At 40.1% G+C, this 20,045-nt stretch overlaps 2 long non-coding RNA genes across 2 annotated transcripts in view; both read left to right on the forward strand.

Annotated features, from left to right (window-relative positions):
• Positions 1-402: 402 nt before the first annotated feature.
• On the forward strand, positions 403-8,883 carry LOC123328695. Its single transcript, XR_006543718.2, has 3 exons — positions 403-1,192; positions 1,298-1,784; positions 8,748-8,883. It is a non-coding gene; the product is annotated as an uncharacterized LOC123328695 (long non-coding RNA).
• A 4,507-nt stretch (positions 8,884-13,390) lies between these two features.
• Positions 13,391-20,045, forward strand: part of LOC123328424 — a 154,773-nt gene continuing 148,118 nt past the window's right edge. The window contains exons 1-2 of the long non-coding RNA XR_006543240.2: positions 13,391-13,652; positions 13,973-14,062. This is a non-coding gene — a long non-coding RNA (uncharacterized LOC123328424). The remainder of the gene's footprint in view (positions 13,653-13,972; positions 14,063-20,045) is intronic.

Genomic DNA, 20,045 nt, shown 5'->3' on the forward strand with positions numbered 1-20,045 from the left:
GTCTGTTCTTAGAGCACTCCAGGGGTGCTTTTAGTATGTTAGAAGAAGGGAGAATTTTCTAAGCGGGAATCTTTGCCACTCACAGATGGAAACAATTCCCTAAACCAAACCCTGGGAAAAAAACTGGTGATTTATCAGCTTAGTAGCAGCTTCTTTTTGTGAGCAGAATTCTGAAAGGCTGATTGATACTGTCTCCTAGTTTAGGGAATATGTACAATGTTTAGTTCTAGTGAAATTTAAAAAAAAATGGAGTTATGCATTATCATTATTGGGCTTCCCAGGTGGCACCAATGGTAAAGAAACTGCCAGTTAATGCAGAAGACACAAGAGACATGGGTTTAATCCCTGAGTCAGGAAGATCCCTTGGAGGAGGGCATGGCAACCCACTCCAGTATCCTTGCCTGGAGAATCCCATGGACAGAGGAGCCTGATGGGCTATAGTCCATAGGTTCGCAAAGAGTCAGATATGACTGAAGCGACTTAGGACTCATGCATTATCATTATTATTGTTATTATTTATTGAAAAGTATTTAAAGAATAGTTATCTACCATGAGAGTCATATGAAAGTCTTCCCAACTTTCAAGTAATTTTAATATCCAAACCCGGGCTACTTTTCGCATCCCTTTTCCAAAAGGCTAAACAGCAACCTTCCTAAAAAGCATTCATCTCTGTCAGATTAGTTTATACGATTAGCTGATCAAGAGCTCATCTGGCCTGCTTCCTGCGGCTCCAGATCCCTGGAGGCAAAATTGAGACTAGTAGAGGACTAGATGGGAGAAGGCAATGGCACCCCACTCCAGTACTCTTGCCTGGAAAATCCCATGGACAGTGGAGCCTGGTGGGCTGACGTCTATGGGGTCGCACAGAGTCAGACACGACTGAAGCGACTTAGCAGCAGCAGCAGCAGCAGCAGCAGCAGCAGCAGCAGAGGACTAGATGGACTTGATTAAAGATGGAGTTTATTACAGTTTCTTTGTGATGAAGAGGAGAAAGTTGTCTCTAAAAGAAAAAGTGGGGTCCGGGGTACTGAATTAATTTGACCTGTTTGATCAATTCAATGAAAAGAAATGCTCAGATTGGTCAAACAGGTTGTAAATAACTCGGAAATATAGGGACCCGCTGGGGCTTTGGCTTGTGGAACCCTTGGGGCAGAGCCCCTGCAGACAGTCTGGGCTTCCAGACAACCCAAGGGTGAGTCGATGATAATGGAAGCCGGGTCTCCTCAGGACCCACTGGGGCTTCAGCTTTGGGACCTTGTGGCTCCAGTTCACACTAACAGGATCTTGGTCTCCTCAGGAACTGCTGGGAGCTGGAGCTGCTGAAGGAAAAGTAGGTCATCCAGAGGACCCAAGACATGGTGGCTACTAATGGACTCTTCCCACATTTCTTCATACCATTTGGAGTCCTGCAAGGACAGTGAGCATCTCAACTTCCCTTGAACTTGATCTGGATGGGCCTGATAGTCTATGTGAGCCTGCTTCTGCTGACTCCAAAAATCCTGAGTCTGCCATTTGATCCTCAAGATAATGCCTTCCTGTCCTAGGCTCACTCCTACACTGCATTCCACAATTGGTCTAACTGATGGCTCTGCGGAGTGCTCCCCTCTTCATCAGTGGAAAGCGTCCCATGGTGGGCATCTCCACTTCAAGGAAACGACTCTCTCCAAGTCTGAGAATACCTTCGACAGCAACAATCATATATGATGCCTCTTCTTAATCTGATGACATCTAATAATCCTAAAATGGACTGGTGCAACACTTTGTACCTTAACCGTGGACATAATGTGAGTTTAAACTTTGCTGATTGTTCTGTTTTTGCTGTTTGCTCCCTGCATCTGTAACTGTGTGACTGCATTTGTTTATAGCCACATAAAGCCTTTTAAGTTACAAATGGTTGCTCAAACTCCTGCCACTGCAGCAGCTTCCTCCAGCTACTACTTGGGGCCCCTGGATCAGAGACCCTCAATATGAGGGTTAGGAGAATATGTTGCCTCACCAATTTAGGGATGACGCCCCTTATCAGCTGGGAAGTAGTTAAGGAATGAAAACGATGCCCCTTTTCCTAGGCAACATAATTCTCCTAAAAGAAAAGGGGAGAATGAAAGGGTAACAGGAAGGAAGGCTAGGGGTCTCCAAATGGAGGAAATAGGCTGCAAGTGTCGTCTGATACATTTTTTCTCTCTCTCTTAAGTGGCAGGAGGAACAAACTATAAGTGTCAGAATTTTGGCTTCCCTGATAGCTCAGTTGGTAAAGAATCCCCCTGCAATGCGGGAGACTCTGGTTCAATTCCTGGGTTGGGAAGATCTCCTGGAGAAGGGATAGGCTACCCACTCCAATATTCTTTGGCTTCCCTTATGGCTCAGCTGGTGAAGAATATGCCCACAATGTGGGAGACCTGGGTTTGATCCCTGGGTTGGGAAGATCCCCTGGAGAAGGGAAAGGCTACCCACTCCAGTATTCTGGCCTGGAGAATTCAATGGACTGTATAGTCCATTGGTTGCAAAGAGTTGGACACAACTGAGCAACTTTAAAATGTAAAAAAATGTGCAGGGAAAATAGTTTAAAAATTGAGCTTTTTATCATTGTCTGGAACAGCTGATCTTGAAGTCTGAGTCTATCAAAATAACAAAATGTAACTCATAGAGTTATAAATGGGACTCACTGAAATGCATTCATTTGTCCTCTGCCAGTTATTTCTTTTTTCTTTTTCTTCCCCTCCCCACACCTAAATGTTTACCATTTAGGTGTGCGGAGGGGAAGAAGCATCAACTTGCAACTGTAAAAATCACACTGGAATTTCAAAAAGCCATGACTTTTAAATTCTCTCCATATTCTCTTTCAATAACTCCTTATCATCTTAATTTCATGGGTCAGATGTTAGGATGAACCTGTATTGCAGGTACTACCGAGAAAAAAATGGCTAAATGAATATATATATATACTTACTTTTTAATATTTATTGAATCCATCTGTTTCTAATTACAATATTGTGTCTCATCTCCTACAAGATTGCTTTTGCATGTGGAGTGAGATGACTTAAATATTGCCATTATTATCAGGGACTTCTTATAGTTATCACTGTTGAGTTAAAATCTTAGCAAACTACAGCACACACAAATCTGAAGTAAAATGAGCACCCAGTGACAATGTACCTTTCTTCTTGATTGAAAAAGCTCCCTGTGAAATTCAGTGTTATCCATAGCATATACCTTCATTTGCTGCTAAACAGATGGACACACAAAAGTATACTATGTCACATTTTAATGGCAGAAATGTGAAATCTTACACCATGCACTATGTTTTGTGTGTGTGTGTGTGTGTGCATATACTATATTAACACCAAATATTACACATATTATTTTGAGTCGATTTTTACTGGTAAATTGGGAGGGAAGAGTAAGAGGAATAGAGTAGGTATGTGTAGCAAGCACTCAACAAAAGTTTGCTGAGTTGAGTCAAATACTCTGTTGCCTGAGACAGAGTGACAGGGTGATGGCCTGAATTCCAAGGGCTGGGCTCTCTTGAGAAGTTGCAGAGAGGTTGGTGGGTTCCTTCTCAGTTCTCACATCCCTAATCTTTCACACTAGGGTAGTTATGGCCTTCTTAATTCTCTGATCAAGTCGTTAATGCTGTTCTTGGTCTGCTGACAACTTAAGAAAGTCCTCTGCAGAAGGAGAGAGAATCACTAATGGGGACAGAGATAAATTTTCCAAAAGGAAAAGTTGGAGAAAGAAAATAGGAAAAGTGAATGAATAAGATATCTGTTTTCCCCTAATACACAGGCACAGAGGAAATTTTAGCTGTAAAAGTCTTTTCAGTTTTGAAGAAGACTTTAATTGCTGTCTAGACCAATAAAGACATATATCATTTCCTTTACAGGAAACTACCTGAATCCTGATAGAATACATACATACATACATAGCTGAAAGTGAATTGCTTCTTTTGGATAAATACATTAATTGAATGTATTTGATGCTGTGTAGCCCACTCATTTGTTGGAAAAAAATGGCACCTATAATTCATTTTTGGCACTTTGTTGTCATGCCCATTGAGTTTAGGTGCTCAACCATTCTGAGGTAGCTTGCATTGTGCTGTTTTCTAGTGGATTTCAACTTAGTAAGTCCTGGTGTGACTTTAACCTCTGAGCCTTCCTTGTGATCAGTGATGTGGTTGTGGAAGCAAAGGGGTTGGGTAGGAGTGGTGGAGGGAAGTTGAATTCGGGTTGAAAAGCAAGGAATCATATACAGCACTGAGGAGTAGATAGAATCTGAAAATATGAAGTTAGTAGTACAGAGAGCTAGAAAAACAACTTATCTCAGGTGTCAGAAATTTGTGTGTGGCTTCCATGTCCATCGTTAGCATGCTGAGTTGGCTTTTTCAGAAAAAGTTTCTCAGAGTCTCAGTTTCTCTATCTGTAAAATGTTTGTTGTAAGTAGGTCAGTAGTTGTTAGAACTGGAACACGTCTTCCCCTCTTGAGCTCTATCCACATGCCCTTAACACTTCAAAAGAAAACACTACAGAGATAAGAAAGTTGGAGTTCTTTAATGGACAAGTCGGTATGGAAGGCCTAATTCTTTGATATTCAGAGACATCCATTCTCTTTGGGAGTGATTTAATTATTTGACAATTATGTAATAATTGTGCTCTCACACCTGACAGCAGATAAGTATTTTGGACTAGAGAAGCAGAACATGTGTACAATCTGTTTGCGCTTACTAGGAGTACAGACTGGGGTAAACAGGTACCTGAAGCATTAAATTAAAAAAAATAATCTTTGAGACAGATATTGTTTTAGCTAGATAATCTGACTCTGTCAGCCTGATGACAGGCTGATCATAGTTGATAATTTTAGATGATCATAGTTGGATAATTTTTCTATATACCTGGAATGTTGTTTATTCATATTTTACAAACTGGGATTATAATATAGTAGTCCTGAGAACATCATTGCCTTAGATAAATATTTCCTATCTTATTTATGATAAATTGGCAAGTTTCTGCATCTGTCCAATTAGTGAGTAGAATTTTTGTAGATAACACCATTATAAAGTTATGAGGTGGGCCTTTTTAACAGGATTGTGGCCCCTTGAACAATCATGTAATTTCCATTACAAGGAATACATCTCCATCTATGAGGGGAGAACATAGGTCCCTAAATTTATTTAAATGCTTTCTTTTTCTTTTTATTCTCATTTAATATGACATTTTGGTCTTCATTCCTTCTGACTTGAAGTTTGAACTCCAGCTTACAAAAAAGTATGATGTCTTCAAGAAACCACTGCCCTAGACTCTTTCAGATTGTGCCTTGCCTTAGAATTTGTTTGGTGGGAGCTTGTTCCTTTAAATTCTTTGCTGTCCTATTTGAAATTAATATACTGACAATTTACGACCCTCTCCTTGTGACAGCGGTCAGTCAACCAGGACACTTATTTCTCCAGGGGTGATTATTCTTAAAACAGACGCCACCCAAATAAAGTTACATTCCTATAGGGTGAGGGTGTAGTGGGTTTTAGTTAAGGAAAGAATTTACTTAGCCTAAGGTCTAACGTGATTTATATCAAAGGTTAATACTTATTTCTTCTATATATTCATTAATGTGTGTAAGGGCAGGGGATGTGGAGACTTAGCAGTAAACATTGGCTCAACAAATGAAAAACCCTTCACCAATACAATTTCTAATCAGCCCACTATACTTATACTAATAGTTTTCTAACTTCTCTAAAGAACCTGTTTTTAGAAGGTCTAAAGCATCTCGTGCCTCTCACAGTTGGGAGGCTGTGAGCAATCACATGTGGCCGGACAAGCCTGTCAGGCAGGCTAGAGAACCTTCAGAGGAGTTTGTAGGTTAAAACACTCCTATCACGCCCAGGAATTATTATTAACTGGAGCTCTAAGTTAACTCCTTCTCCGAAAGAGGTGGTGGGGGACAGCCCCCCGTAAAGCCAGAGGTGTAGGTGAGAGCACAAAGTAGTAAAGTAGGCAGGCTCTGGTTATGGGGGTAGATGCTTGAGGATTTCCAGGGGGACTTCTGAGGCTCGATCCCGCCTTTGCATATGTCAAGCCTCCTTCCTCATGACCTTTGCCATGGGCGGAGTGCCTCACGCCGGCCCCCAACAATAGAGAGTAGCTTTCATCCCTTTGGTGGTGTGCTAAGATTAAATACTTACTTTCTTGAGCTTTAGTAGGCAGTATAAGTGGGGACACTGCAGAGGAGATGATGAACAGACCCCAGAAGCTGGAAACATCTATGACACCCCTGAAGGTGAAATTCAGCAAGCTCCTGCTGTTACAGTTTCTAAAAGTAAATATAGGATTTGGCATTGCTGAGACTTACCACTGCCCAAAGAACTCAAAAAATTAGAGGGGAAGGGGAAGGTAGGAGTTAGAACAGATGCCAAGGCAGCTGGAGACAGAAATACATAATGGTGCTCTATTTAGTTACTGAACGTGGGGGTGCTTCTATGTACCATGTTTTTAAAGGAGTATTAGACTTTTTATTGTTACTAAGCCTGAAATAAACAAGCGATTTGATTATTTTGTCTAAATTAATTGGTACTGAATCAATTAGCAACCACTAAACTCAATCACCTATTTACTGATGGGTTTATAAATCCACTGCTCCAGTAAAAGGGCTATGTCTACACAAGGCTTTGGAAACTCAATGTTTCAGAAAAAGGGATTTTCAAACATGTTTGTCTTTTAGCTGCACATGCTTATGACTCATGTGTCTGGGATCTTTTATATATCTTGTTCACTATTGGAAAAATGGATTGAATTACTAAGGCTTGTTTTAATGCAGAGGACCATTCCCAGGAAGAGAAAGTTACAGATATATAGCTATAAGGAAGTGCCATGTTCCTGTAGTTCTTGAGCTTGCAACAGTGTAAGCAAGTTTAGCTGGCATTTACCTTCTTCCTTTAAAAAGGAAAAAAAAAAAAAGATGTACCAAGTCTCATTCTTTATTTCTGTGTGTTTGAAGAATGATCCATCTAACAACTTAGGTCTTCTACCTAATTCAGTGCCACACAGTGTCTAGAGACCACTACCAGAGATGTAAGTACAAGTTGGGAATTGGTTGGGAAATTCCCTTGCAGCTCACGAATGAGACACAAGGCCTAGAGCATGAGCTTAACAGGTTACATATCCTTTCTACAACCTCTAAGGCTATGGTTATTCAGTAGCCTGCACAGAAGAGTCTATCTTATATCCTTGCCAAGTTTAGCAAGTGCTGAAACATTTATCAGAAAAAAAACCCAAAAACCAAAAGTATAGGTTTTTTTGGTTTTATCAGGAAGCATATTTAAACAGTGGAATATTAAAAGCTTGTGATTAAATTCAGATCAGCTTTCAAGAATGCTTGCAATATTAGGATCGGTTATAGTGTTCTGGGCTCCCTGGTGGCTCAGATGGTACAGAATCTGCCGGCAGTGCAGGAGACCTGGGTTTGATCCCTGGGTCAGGAAGATCCCCTGGAGAAGGCAATGGCAACCCACACAAGTATTCTTGCATGAAGAATTCCATGGACAGAGGAGCCTGGAGGGCTACAGTATATAGGGTTGCAAAGAGTCAGACACGACTGAGCAACTTTCACCTTCAGGCTGTCATGCAGGAACAAATAAATCCTGATATCCCAGTGGCTTAATGTGTAACATTTATTCCTTGCTCAAGAAAAATCTGCTGCAGGCTCAGCAGTTTCTTCACATACTTTTCCAAGGAGTGAGTCAGGACTCCTGACATCCTCATCTTACTGCATCTCTGTAGTTTAGTATAGGGCTTCCTGGTTGCTGTAGCCATGGAAGAGGATTAAGAGGATAGTTCATGGACTTTTCACTGCTTCAGTTCTAAAATGATAAGTGTCATGTCCCAGCATAGCTTAATAGCCAAAACAAGTCACTTGGCCTCACCTTACTGCAAGGGTCCTGTTAAACAAGATTTGTTTCAGGCCTCAGGTACAGAAGAAAACCAGATGTTACTGAGCACTGTTAATGTCAACCCCACCTACAGTGTGCGCCCACTTTGCTAAGTGGTAAGGATAACAAAGATGAGTGTAATGGAGTTTTCCAATGAAAGAAACTTGTAATCCATTGGTTCAAAAATATGCTTATTAAGTTTTAGGATAGTATCCATATTAATGAAATAAGATGTCAAACTGAGTATATAAAATGGTTTCAATTATATAGAAAAATAAATGGCAACCCACTCCAGTATTCTTGTCTAGAAAATTCCATAGACAGGGGAGGCTGGCGGGCTCTAGTCGAAGGGGTCGCAAAGAGTCAGACATGACTGGGCAACTACACTAACACTAGGTATAATCAGGATCAACCATTCAAAAACAAATATTACAGTATAAATAGTGGCCTTTAAAATCCAAAGCTTAATGTGAAATTAAACATTTATTAAGTCTTTCACTTCATCATATGTATATATATATTTTAATTTAAATTTATTTATTTTAATTGGAGGCTAATTACTTTACAATATTGTATTGGTTCTGCCACACATCAACATGAATCCGCCACGGGCGTACACGTGTTCCCCATCCTGAACCCCCCTCCCACCTCCCTCCCTGTACCATCCCTCTGGGTCATCCCAGTACACCAGCCCCAAGGATCCTGTATCGAACCTGGACTGGCGATTCATATATTGACGAGCTGTAAAACTTTGGCTTCATGCAGTTTAGTGGAACTGGAAAAGTTAAATGAAGACAAATACAAATAAAACACCTTATTTGTTTGTATTGAACAGCTTCTTATTCTAAGGAGAAGGCAACTCAGTATATAGAAGAACTGTGCAGAATTTGAGAGACCAAACAAACTTATTTCTAGCAGTAGCCATGCAGAAAGAGAGACCCAAGAAGAAATCAGGGATCCTTACAAGTAGAGGACTGTCACCAACTGATAGAGGTCAGTTTTGTGTCATTTTGCTAGCTGAATAAGTTTTATTTGTCAACTGTTTCCCCTTTTGAATTATGTGTTATTCAGAGCTATGAGTCCCTCAGGGACTGTTTTCTTTCTTACCCTTTTTAGAGTTGTTTTTTCCTGAAGTTAAAACTTGTTCATTAAAGAAAATTTAGAAAGTACAGGAAAGGCTTTAAAAAAGAAAATAATCACTCTTAATGCCCTTGTTCAGGGATAATCTCCACTAACATTTTGGTATACTTACAGATTTTATATATTTATTTTATTTTATACCATTGAAACCATACCTTATTGGCAGTTTGATATCTTGCTTTGTTGATATAGACTGCCTCCTGCTTATATTTCTTAAAGTATTTTTAGAATGTGAGATAACAGTTTATTTTATGAAAATTACAAATTACTTAAGTATTGTCCTAGCGGTAGTCACATTGATTGCTTCTAAATTTAGACTCTTAGGATAGTTCTGTGATGAACCCAGCAATTGGTTGGTAAGGCCTTGACCTCAATCCTGGACTAGAGTCCTTTCTGTTGATGGAAGTGTTTCATGGAACATCCTCCAAAAGATAAACCTAATACCATATTTGTTTGCAGGGATGATGAGGAAAGGAGATAATAAAATCACCTCCCACATGTTACAGGAACATGCTTTTAAACAAGTAGATTTTGAGCTAATTTGGAAAAGCATGTTAGGGATGGGAGCACATTTTAAGTTAATGAAGACATGGAAAGCAAATATGAGTTAGCTTTGGCCACAGTATGACTACATATCAAATGACCAAAAAGTAAAAGCCACATACAAAGTAAGCATTTATTTAGCTTGTCCATCTTCAGATTGCTTTCCTAGGCAGCTCTGCTTCAGGTCCCAGGAGCTGAGAGGATCCAACTACAGGTCTGTGGGTGGGCTGAGTCTGCTCTGCTCAGTGTGTCTCTCATCCTCCTTGGGCCAGAAAGATAATCAAGACAATTTTATCATGTCCCTGGTGGATTAAATGAAGTCCCATTTCTCAAGCACATGCCAAACCTTACCATGTCTTGCTTGCTCACATTCCACTGGCAGAGTCATGTGGCTAAGGCTGAAGGCAAGATTAGGAAAAGTGCTTTCAGGCTATGGAGATATTGGAGAGAAGTGAATACCTCTGAACAGTAATCTACTTCACAGCAAGGGGAAGGAATCCTATAGAGTCTACATCTTTTATTAGGGAACCCCTGCTTACTGGAAATAGGCAAAGAAGACCTCTTGAGAACTCCTTGTTTCTTTCTTTTCTGAATATCTAATTATGGACAACCTAAACCTTCTGTGAATGGCACCACAATCCAGTACTCTTGCCTGGAAAATCCCATGGACGGAGGAGCCTGGTAGGCTGCAGTCCATGGGGTTGCTAAGAGTCAGACATGACTGAGCGACTTCTTTCACTTTTCACTTTCATGCATTGGAGGAGGAAATGGCAACCCACTCCCGTATTCTTGCCTGGAGAATCTCAGGGACGGGGAGCCTGGTGGGCTGCTGTCTATGGGGTCGCACAGAGTCGGACATGACTGAAGCGACTTAGCAGCAGCAGCAGCAAACCTTCTGTGAACAAATTAATTGTGATACAGGGCCCATACTTGAACATAAAATCCCCTAAGCTACAATATTTTCATAAGTACAATGTCTTCGCTGATTCTCTGTTCTTTAAGGAATGATCTTTCATAGAAGAATCTGCTGCATTTGATAACCCAGTGCAGGGAACACTAACCTTATTTCCCCTCCAGGGCAATGATTCTCAGTCCTGACTGTATATTTGACTCATTTAGGGAGATTTTAAAAAACCACATGGTATCTGAGCCCACTGAATCAATTAGCTCATAGTCTGGGGGGCTGAGGTCCCAGCATAAAGTGGTTTAGGTGCCTAGTGATATTGCTGTATATTCATCGTTGGGAACCACTGTTCTGGCACAACCATTTCCCCCTTTGTTGTTCTGCTTTCTGTTTTCCTAGGCCCAGTGCTTTATCCATAGCCATGTCCAATTCCACTCTCACCTATTAGAGAATACTGAAAGCCTGCACAACCTCAGTTGACATTTTATTAACATTTCTCAGGGGAACAGCTTAGAAAACCTATACATTCTTCCACATTAAGAAATTGATTAGCTGTGTTGTACCTCAGCCAGTATAGACTCAATTCTGGCTGCACATTAGAATTACTTGGGGGAGCTTTTAAAAAATCAGAAACAAAATAAAACACCTCTGCTCACCACCAACCCCTGGAGATTCTGATTCAACTATTATGGAGTTATTTTTAAAGTGGTATTGTTTTTAAAAGCTCTCTGGTAGTATGCAGTCAGATTTGAGAACCATAGAACCTTGATAGGGTGAGAAAATTAGCAGCCATGGAAACACATAGACCTCAGGCACAAAAGATGAGTAGCCAGATCTTCCCTAGTCCTGATATTTCTTTGAACAATGAGAAGTATTTCTTTGGGTGTAGCAGAATAGGAAATTGGACACAAATAATGAGAGTAGAAATGAATGGTTTTCTTGGCTGTGCCAAAGGATGTGCAGGAAATAAGATTTGAGAGGAAGAGAAGTGGACTCACAGGGTCAGGTAGTCTAGTCTCAACTCTAAGGCCAAGGGCTGGAAATGTGATTTACTAGACAGTTGGGAGCTTTCATAAGTCCATGAGCAGTATAATTCTCAGACAACTAGTGCCTCTTAAATTGTTTTCTGCTTCTAAATCACCTTTTCTAATCACACGTTGTATGTCTATGTGAGTGTGCCATTCTACTGTTGCTTATGTGTACATAGTATATTTTGTGTATTGAACCACCATGCCTCTTGGGTTATAACCATTAAGCAACTATATATTTATTCCTCTGTTGCTGGGGTCCAGCCCCGGTGGATCCAGGGAATTCGAAGCGGGGACGGCGTCGGCGAGGATCAGGAAACAACTGCTTAATTAAACTTTAATTAAGGATATAGAGTAATAGAATAAGGATAGCTCAGTGAGGAAATTCAGTGGAGAAAAGAGGCTGAAATAAGGATAGCTCAGTGAGGAAATTCAGTGGAGAAAAGAGGCTGAATAATTCAGCCAGAAGGTGAGAGAAAAAAACGACATGGAGAGACCAAGTTTTGGTGAACAAGGCCCGCACTTTATTTTCCAAAGTAGTTTTTATACCTTAAGTTATGCATAGAGGATAATGGGGGAAGGGGTAGAGTCATGCAGCAAGCCAGGCTTTCTTCCTGCAAACTTATCATATGCAAAAGCTTAGGTGATTTGTATCATCTTCTGGCCCGGAGGCCTGTTAACATTTTAAGACCCTTTCTTCAGAAAGCTTATTTTTCTCTAAAGGTGATCGGTCAGGAGCCACCCTCCAAAAGCATTAGATAAAGTTGCATTCCTACAGAGCAAAGGTGTGGTGGGCTATAACAAGAAAAAGAATTAACTCAAGGGTCCCAGGTTACAAACACTAAAGCTACTACTTACACCAATTTTATTAATCAATACACTGCCAGGGACAGAGCAGGTAAGGGATATGGAAACTTAGCAGCAAACATTGGCCCAACAAGTGAAAATCCCTTCACCAATACAATTTCTAATCAATCTTTTAACTGCTCAAAGGAATCTGTGTTTAGACAGTTTAGAACATCTCATGCCTCTCACAGTTGGGAGGCTCTGAGCAGTCACATGTGGCTGGAAAAACCTATTCAGGCAGGCTAGAGGATTTCCAAAGGAGTTTGTAGGTTGAAACACTGTCACACCCAGAAATTGTTAACTGGAGCTGTAAGCTAACTCTTTTTTCAGAGAGAGGTAGTGGGGGACAGCCCCCCGTAAAGTCAGAGGTGTAGGTGAAAGCACAAAGCAGAAAGTAGGCAGACTCTGGTTTTGGGGGGTAGATGCTCGAGAATTTCCAGGGGGACTCCTGAGGCTCGATCCCGCCTTTGCGTATGCTGAGCCTCCTTCCTCATGACCTTTGCCACGGGAGGAGTTCCTCACGCTGGCTCCTGGCAGTGATAGACTTCCAGTTGAGCTATTCCAGATCCTGAAAGATGATGCTGTGGAAAGTGCTGCACTCAACATGCAATATGCACTCAATATGCAATATGCCGGCTCCCGGCACTCTGTCCCTTTAAAAATATTTGTTTGAGCTAGTTCTTTCCTTGCCTCTGGATGAAAATCTGAGTGGTCCATGACTACTCTAGTAAGTTCTGCATAGTGGTGACTCTCAAAAGCTGGCTCTGTCCTCTAGATCTGACAGGTGTTTAAAATTAATCCTTCCTTTCATGGGATGCTCAAATATTCTTTAGTGGAAACCTTCTTCTACTTTCCCCAAGTTACTGCAGATCTTGTACCTGTAGCTCCCTTGATAATAGCAAATATTTCTGTATTTCAGCTGATAACTTAGTCCTGACACAGGCACTAAAAATCAGGTGTTGCCTATAATTTCTTTCTGCTCAAGTGTGTTACCCACTCAGAGAGGAGTTGATAACATTCAGGCTCGCTCACTCTCTCTTGTACCTGGCATATATCTGGTCCACAGGAAATGCTTATGTATGTATTGTGCCAACAAATTCTGGGAGTTTGGACTGAACCCTCTCATCCTCCATTCCTTTGACTTGTAGCCAGTGGCTAAGCAGCTTGCCTTTGGACCATTACATTTGCAGCAGAGTGGCAGACACCAGGTTCCAAGGCCTTGTAATTGGGGAATCAGTGCTCCTAAGTGTTCTGTTGAAGCCCTTTTCATTAGTGTGAGGTGAGAGGGCCAGAATTTCTTTACTCTGACTTGGGGTGGAGGGTGGGATTCTCTCCACACAGATGAGTTTTTCCAAAAATGCCTCCTCAGAACTGCTGAAGAAAAATGTATTAATCACAATTAACTAAGTCAGTCACCAATGCTGCTTGGCTTGAGCTATTCTACTTAGAGTTACCCAGGTGAGAAGTGGCTAGATTGGAAACCACACTTGCCTTTGTGATGATCATTTTGGGACTCATATTTAAAACTACTGATTGTTTTCTCTGTCCTTGGCATATTAATGCATCTTCATAGTTATGGCTCATTACTCCCTTTCGCAGTCTTATGGGCCTCTCATTTCACGTCTGTTTCAACTTCTCTGATAAATGACTGCCTGCCTGCCCCCTAGAGGACCCCAAAGCAAATTTCAGGTATGCTCCATAGCCTATATTTAAAATCATGTTGCTCAAAATATACTCTTCAAATTTCATAAAAATCTGTCAAGCTGATTTTGCTTGATGCAGTAACAGAGATATGTTAAAACATATACAAAAGTGTTTTTATTTTTATAGCTATACATAGATGCAGTTAAAAATAAATAAATATTAGATAGTAAATTCAACTGGCTAAGGAAAAGAGTATTTTGATTATGTTGTTGGAATGGATGGGAATTTGAATGGTATTGTTTCTCAATCCTGCTGGAGGCTGGGGAATAGTAAATTTTCTCAAATACCATTTAAGTCTCTGTGCTCCTTGCTATTTGTCTTGCTGGGGATATCATAGGTCTTGATGGATTTGTTATGTGCAGTCATGCCTGGCTGATTGTTCTACCTCTTTGATCGTCCCACTAGGAATTCCATTATGGGGCTGTCCTTTGGAAATCTGCTGTTAGCCTGAGCCTGCTATGTTGCCATATGCCCTGCAGCTTTAGTCTGATAAACAGTTCTTTCTGTTTGTTTGCTCTGCTAGGTGCTTACAATACAGATTCAAGTTAGTATAAAAGGTTTAGTTTTGATCTTCCCAAATTGCTAAATATAATTGCATCTTTTTTATGCATCTTTACTATGTTAGAGGCATTGCTGAACAGACCCAATCCTTTCAGAAGGGAAATGAGTTACTTGGCTTCTTTGGAAGTTGTAGATTCATTTTCATTGTTGCTTTAGTAGCTATTTGTTTGTCTGAAAATTTTTCTTGCAGTTTATTAAAGTGACCTCTCTGTATTTTGCTGGAGAGCTTTGCTCTTCCTGACAAAAATGATTGGGAGTTTCATTTGTATTTATTTATTTTGCTATTATTTTAAAAATATTTAGTGAATCTCCAGCAGATTATAAAGCTCACCAAGAGGTTTCAGAGTTTATTTTGCTTAAGCTGTGGGTTATTAGCAAGATGTGATTTCTAACATTGAGTTTGCATGACAGGTACAGTTGAGAGTTGTGTTAAATTTAGTAGGAGAAAAAAACACAGAGCGAACATGTATATTTATCTATGTTTAATATAAGTAATTTATATGTAAAATTAAAGAATTTTCCCCTAGGTGATCTCTGAATAAAATAATAAGTATTCCTGTTCTGGGTTGAAATTCAGTGTGATCTGGTTCCTTTATTCTTCCAATTTTACTCTTTCCTTGATGATTAGAATCCTTATAGCTTTTCTTTCAGTGTGTATACTGTATGATGATATATATGTTCTGTCCTCTTTCCTCCACCCTGGGAAGTTTCAAGATATTCTAGATGGAGCTCCTATTATGGCTTTATATTTTTGCCATGTTCAGTTCAGTTCAGTCTCTCAGTTGTGTCTGACTCTTTGCGACCCCATGAATCGCAGCACGCCAGGCCTCCCTGTCCATCACCAACTCCCGGAGTTCGCTCAAACTCATGTCCATCAGTTCGGTGATGCCATCCAGCCATCTCATCCTCTGTCTCCCCTTCTCCTCCTGCCCACAATCCCTCCCAGCATCAGGGTCTTTACCAATGAGTCTCCTCTTTACATGAGGAGGCCAAAGTATTGGAGTTTCAGCTTCAGCATCATCCTTCCAAATGAACACCCAGGACTGATCTCCTTTAGGATGGACTGGTTGGATCTCCTTGCAGTCCAAGGGACTCTCAAGAGTCTTCTCCAACACCACAGTTCAAAAGCATCAATTCTTCAGCGCTCAGTTTTCTTCACAGTCCAACTCTCACATCCATACATGACCACTGGAAAAACCATAGCTTTGACTAGATGGACCTTTGTTGGCAAAGTAATGTCTCTGCTTTTTAAGATGCTGTCTAGGTTGGTCATAATTCTCCTTCCAAGGAGTAAGTGTCTTTTAATTTCATGGCTGCAGTCACCATCTGCAGTGATCTTGGAGCCCCCAAATTAAAGTCTGACACTGCTTCCACTGTTTCCCCATCTATTTCCCATGAAGTAATGGGACCAGATGCCATGATCTTAGTTTTCTGAATGTTGAGCTTTAAGCCAACCTTTTCACTCTCCTCTTTCACTTTCATCAAGAGGCTCCTCTTTACTTTCTGCCATAAGGGTGGTGTCATCTGCATATCTGAGGTTATTGATAAGGTACATATATAACTGTTGTCTTTGACAAAGATGAAATTCAGTGCCTTCGTGTCACTATTTATTTATTTTTTAATAAAACCTTCCTCCTCTTTTTTCTTCTGTCTCTCCCAGCACACTTGAAGATGGTTCAAAGGCTATCCATTTGCTACAAAATAACTTCTTTACCACTTACTTCCTCTAGAAATACATTGTTTGTTTCCTAATGATATGTATAAATCTTTTAGGTACAGTATTTAAATCACAATAAATGTATCCTAGGTGCTTTCAGAGTAAATTAACTACTAAAACTCATAAATAGAGCTATGAGTTCTATTCATCTCACACACTAATAAAGTAATGCTCAAAATTCTCCAAGCCAGGCTTCAGCAATATGTGAACCATGAACTTCCAGATGTTCAAACTGGTTTTAGAAAAGGCAGAAGAACCAGAGATCAAATTGCCAACACCTGCTGGATCATTGAAAAAGCAAGAGAGTTCCAGAAAAACACTTATTTCTCCTTTATTGACTATGCCAAAGCCTTTGACTGTGTGGATCATGATAAACTGTGGAAAATTCTGAAAGATATGGGAATACCAGACCACCTGACCTGCGTCTTGAGAAACCTATATGGTGGTCAGGAAGCAACAGTTAGAACTGGACATGGAACAACAGACTGGTTCCAAATTGGGAAAGGAGTACGCCAAGGCTGTATATTGTCACCCAGCTTATTTAATTTATATGCAGAGTACATCATGAGAAACGCTGGGCTGGATGAAGCACAAGCTGGAATCAAGATTGCCGGGAGAAATATCAATAACCTCAGATATACAGATGACACCACCCTTATGGCAGAAAGCGAAGAAGAACTAAAGAGCCTCTTGACGAAAGTGAAAGAGGAGAGTGAAAAAGTGGGCTTAAAATTCAACATTCAGAAAACGAAGATCATGGCATCTGGTCCCATCACTTCATGGCAAACAGATGGGGAAACAGTGGAAACAGTGGCAGACTTTATTTTTTGGGGCTCCAAAATCACTGCAGATGGTGATTGCAGCCATGAAATTAAAAGACACTTACTCCTTGGAAGGGAAGTTATGACTAACCCATACAGCATATTAAAAAGCAGAGATATTACTTTGCTGGCAAAGGTCCATCTAGTCAAGGCTATGGTTTTTCCAGTAGTCAAGTATAGATGTGAAAGTTGGACTATAAAGAAAGCTGAGTGCCAAAGAATTGATGGCTTTGAACTGTGGTGTTGGAGAAGACTCTTGAGAGTCCCTTGGACTGCAAGGAGATCCAACCAGTCCATCCTAAAGAAGTCAGTCCTGAGTGTTCATTGGAAGGACTGATGCTGAAGCTGAAACTCCAATACTTTGGCCACTGGAGGATACGAAGAGCTGACTCATTTGAAAAGACTGTGATGCTGGGAAAGATTGAAGGCAGGAGGAGAAGGGGATGACAGAGGATGAGATGGTTGGATGGCATCACTGACTCAATGGGCATGAGTTTGGGTAGACTTGGAGTTGGTGATGGTCAGGGAGGCCTGGCATGCTGGGGTCCATAGGATTGCAAAGAGTTGGACACGACTGAGTGACTGAACTGAACTGATGAATGTTTGTCTGTATGCAAATAGTGGATTGCAGTCAGAATATAATTGTCACCAACCATACTGATAATTGTCGATTCCACAGATGGCATGTCATTTCTCTTCTCCCTTTGCCAAGCACCCTTCCTCGGTTCCTCTTCAGTCCCTTCCCTTTTTTGCATTCATCGTTTTAGGATGTCTTTGAAGAGGCAAAGATGATGTCAGTAGAACATTTAACACATGCTGAAAGGAGCATCTTTTCATCCGGCTGTTTTGCTTCCTTCCTTTTCCTATTTCTCAACTATACATACCATTTAGTATCCCTACCTGTTAATAATCAACAGTAACCCATTAATACTCATAAGGTAGGCACGTAGGAGAAAATTTAATTGACACCATTCTACAGTTGCATACTGAGAACAGGAATGGGTTTAAATTACTCTAGATGAGGAACCAGAATCTTATGGCCATTGACTCAGGGCTGTTTCTTTCTCTTTCCCTTGCAATAGCACCCAAAGTGCACCACAGCAGCGATTTCCAGAAATAAATAGAATACTTAAAATAGACCTGAGACCTGTCTTTGGTCATAAACCAATAATTAAATACTGACTAGAAATTCACCTAATTACTGAATATATATGAAATTTCCTCTATGCTGCTTGGATCTGAAGGGACAAATTACTTTAGACTTGGGTCCTGTCCATTTAGTTTGAATTATGTTCATCTGTAGATCATCCCAACACTATTGATGCATAAGTAACTGAATATCTCAGAATGATTGTTGTTTTTTAAATTTCCAATTAAAAAGTTTCTAGCCTTTGATTTCATAGGATTTGGTTGGAATTGATGTAGTAGTCAAAGCTTCTCATTGTTATTCTATAGTTTCCTTGCTTTCAATCAACACAACTTAGGGCCTATATGTCATATACTGCTCTAGGTGCTGTAAGAATTACTTATTCACTGAGTGAATGTGTTTGTAATTTAGCAGTTCGGTCATATTTGGAAAACAGTTCTAAAAGAAATGAAGGTAAATAAGGTTAGAATAAAGTCATAGATATAATATCTCTCCATTGCAAATTACAGTCATTCTTTTGTATTGTTGTTTTAATAAATCATAGAATTTTGGGGATTCATGAAACTAATCCTAATATCATAGTATGTAGAGTAGAGAAAACTGAGTCTGGGCAGATTAAGGGATATGCTCAGGATCATAGAGCAAATTACTGGCAGCTGGATCCAACCCGAGACTGTTTAGGTTAAGATTGTAAGGACCACGTGCGTTTTAGCAAGACCTGGGAAACCTCTTTGTGAAGTCACTGATAACTCTGAATCCAAAAGTATGCCTTATACCTTCTTGGGAAAAGAAAAAAATCTCATATCATTGTCAGGGTCCTAGCTTTCAGTTTGGTTAATGGATTCATTGGTGCTGATTGCCCTGTTAAATATAACAAACAAAAAATTACTTTTGTAAAATAGAAGTTAAGGAGATGATATTTTTGGAAGATTTTCCCTTCTGAGACAAAATTGACTTCTTCTTATGTGGCCCTTAGGTTCCTCTTGTCACTACCAAACAGAGGTGGCCTGAACATCACAGACACTGAAAGCTGGGTGAAACATTAGGGGCCATAATTTAACCTTTTCATTTTATAGTTGAGATAACAGAGGCTAAATAAAGAAAGTGACTTGCACAGATAGCTAGAGGCAGAGGAAAACATCGTGATTCCTAGTTCTAAATTCTTCTGCCTCCTTCTTTCATGTTCTGACATAATATGGGAGAATATCAGAACCTTGTTTCATAGGCAGTAGTTAAAGCATTTATCCTTCCATGAAAACAAACTTCCTGCTAGGACTAAAAGATGATTCTGGATCTCTATGTATCCGCTCCTGACTTTCTGGAGTCTTTTCTTCCATCATTCTGAGGCATAATAGTCTGTGGTTTTGCAGAGAGTGACCAAATTTCAATAAAAGTTGCTACGGATGGGCCTTGGCTTTATTCAAGTTCCTACAAAGGTGATTATTGGGCTGATAATTTTCTATAACAGAAAAACAAACTATTTTAAGAGAAGTTCCTATGCTACTGACAGTTTCCTTTTCTTTCCAGATTTGGTTCATTCTCTTAGGCATCTTATTTTAGAATTATATGAGGGATGTATTGTATATATCTGGAAAGTTTTGCAGATCTTTAAAGAGAAGAAGCATGAAAATTCTCTCTTGATAGCAGCTCCGTCAAATAAATACCCTTTAAAAAATAAGTTATACCTGATTAATAGCCATGGCTTTCATTGTCCCCAATGAA

This window comes from Bubalus bubalis, chromosome 12 (assembly GCF_019923935.1).
Source record: "Bubalus bubalis isolate 160015118507 breed Murrah chromosome 12, NDDB_SH_1, whole genome shotgun sequence".
Classification (NCBI taxonomy): domain Eukaryota; kingdom Metazoa; phylum Chordata; class Mammalia; order Artiodactyla; family Bovidae; genus Bubalus; species Bubalus bubalis.